The 2,315-nt window shown below is 45.1% G+C and overlaps 1 protein-coding gene across 3 annotated transcripts in view; it reads right to left on the bottom strand.

The window, feature by feature from the left end:
* Window positions 1–2,315, bottom strand: part of LOC101643983 (protein FAM107B) — a 331,769-nt gene that overhangs the window by 2,220 nt on the left and 327,234 nt on the right. The gene's annotated exons all lie outside the window — the stretch shown is intronic.

The raw sequence follows: 2,315 nt of genomic DNA, 5'->3' as shown, positions 1-2,315 counted from the left end.
ATGCATAGGCACTAGGCCAGACAGGGGCTAGTGAGGGTGGGGGTGTGGAAGGCACAGAGCAAGATGACCACAGGTATTCTGTCTACTAGGCGGCTCGATCATTTCAGAAAGCCTCCCAAGACCTAGGCCCTGACCTGATACTCAGCCTGCAGACATTGGATGTTGCAGAAATTCACACAGCAACGTGACCCTGGAGGTCAAGCCACTCCCTGGTCAGATTTAGAGGAGAGTTCTTGCCCATCTAAAGGGTCTCCAGGCCTTGAACGCCACTGCCACTGCCGTTTCAGATGCCCAGCTCACTGTTCACGAGGTCAGGAAGGCACGCTTCAGGAAGTTCTACATTTTGGGGGTAAATGAGGCTGCCACCTCTCTTCAAATAGGCAGAAGCAAAAACTTACCTCCACTCACTAGCAAGCCTTCATCTAGAATGCCTGAGACACAAGTCAAGTGAACGGCATTTATTAGCCTCAAGTGGGATTTCAAACCATGTTCAATCGTCAGCTAAAAGACCACGCCCACTGCCAACGGAGCCAACTGACTCACAGCGCCCTACAGGACAGAGTAGAACTGCCCCAGGTTTCCACGGCTGTCACCTTGAAGGACACGGGCTGCCGCAGCTTCCTCTGCACAGCCGCTCAGCCCACCTGCCTCCTCTTCTCCATCTTACTTTAACCAGTCCTCACTAGCTCTGGGTACTTGATATTACAACTGACGGAACGCATTTAAATAAAAATGAAACAAATCCACAGAACGGGAAACACTCTAAATTTCCGAGAGCAAGGGGTATGAACTCTGTCTGATTAATTGCACTCAGACACTTGCTTTTCTGCCAGCAGGAAAGGAGAGCTGCTGAATCACCTCTTGACACTAAGCCATCCGGCCCCGCCCCAACCCGCCCCTCGACTTCTGCTCTTCCTATAAGCAGGACTGGCCTTTCAGGCAGGGTGGTTATCTAGCTCTGTGGGGGCCCATTCTGTAAACTACTTTGTGATAGTCTGGGTAGACTAGTGAAACAAATTCATAAATACTCGTGTGTATATAAAGAGCTTTATATAAAGAGTAATTGTACATTAAGAAAACATCCCAGCCCAGTCCAGATCAAGTCCATAAGTCCAATATTAGCCCATATGTCTGATACCAGTGTATAAATTCCTCTTCAGACGCAAACAATGCATGCAATGATGCAAAATGCAAGAAAACCACAGCCCAGTGGGTGAAAAAGTCTTGAGGATCCAGTGGTGGTGGAAGCATCTTAACGCTGGCGTGGGTCTCCACATGGCTTCTTCAGCTCCAGGGCTCTGACTCTTATCAGCACAGTTCTATGTGTCTTGTCAACAGGAATGTCTCACAGGGAGGGAGGGAGTGTCCCACCTCCAGTGAGCAATATCCTTATAGCCTCCAAATGAGGTCACCGAGCTGTGACCTGATTGACAGGCTAAACTCTACCACTTCACTCTTAATAGTCTCAAATTGACAAAAGATTATTTAACTACTACATACTTCAATGGATTAATGTGACTGAGCAACCTGGAGTCATTTGAATAACTGTTAAATCACTTAATTTCAGAAGCATGTGCCCTATCTATAAGACATACATCTCAATGCTTTTCACGTGAACACTATCACATCTTCACACTAATCCTCCCTTACACTGCTGTAGCGTGCCCAGAGAGAGGTGGTGGGAGGGTGGGGAGGTTCTGACCCCTAAAGCCCTGCTTGAGGGGGACCGTCTCACAGGGGTTTCCTAGCCTGTGGTCTGAGGGGAACAGATCACCAGGTCTTGTCTCCGGTGAAGCCTCTGGGTGGGTTCGAAGCACCAATTAGCACTGTTGAGGATCCTGTGTTTAGCCATGCTCCTCCAGAGCACCAGATTCTGTATTTTCAGACATGGTTTAACAAATTTTATCTACACACACACACACACACACACACATATGTGTTATATATTACACATTATAATAGGTAGTATATTATATATTTTATATAGTGTGACTGATTGTATATTAATATAAAATCATATCTTAGTATGTGTTATGTCATTATATTGTTATATAACATATTTTGTAATATAATTATATAACATACATATTTTCTGATATCTCTCATATCTACACTTTTTTAATCACATGAAAAAAGTTCTATGTTGTTGCCTACAATATAAAGACAATCTATCACTAGAGGTAACATTCCAAACTGACAACCTAAACCCGCTGCCATCGAGTCAATTCCAACTCATAGTTTTGGAACTCTACATAGGCTTTCCCAAACCGTAAATCTCTACCAGAACACACAGCCTCCTCTTTAGCCTGAGAAAC

Source organism: Echinops telfairi, unplaced genomic scaffold (assembly GCF_000313985.2).
Source record: "Echinops telfairi isolate 266 unplaced genomic scaffold, ASM31398v2 ScPeMD7_7474;HRSCAF=8512, whole genome shotgun sequence".
In the NCBI taxonomy this organism is placed as follows: domain Eukaryota; kingdom Metazoa; phylum Chordata; class Mammalia; order Afrosoricida; family Tenrecidae; genus Echinops; species Echinops telfairi.
The sequence above is the reverse complement of the archived record's forward strand: the minus strand, read 5'-3'. Positions and strand labels throughout refer to the sequence as shown.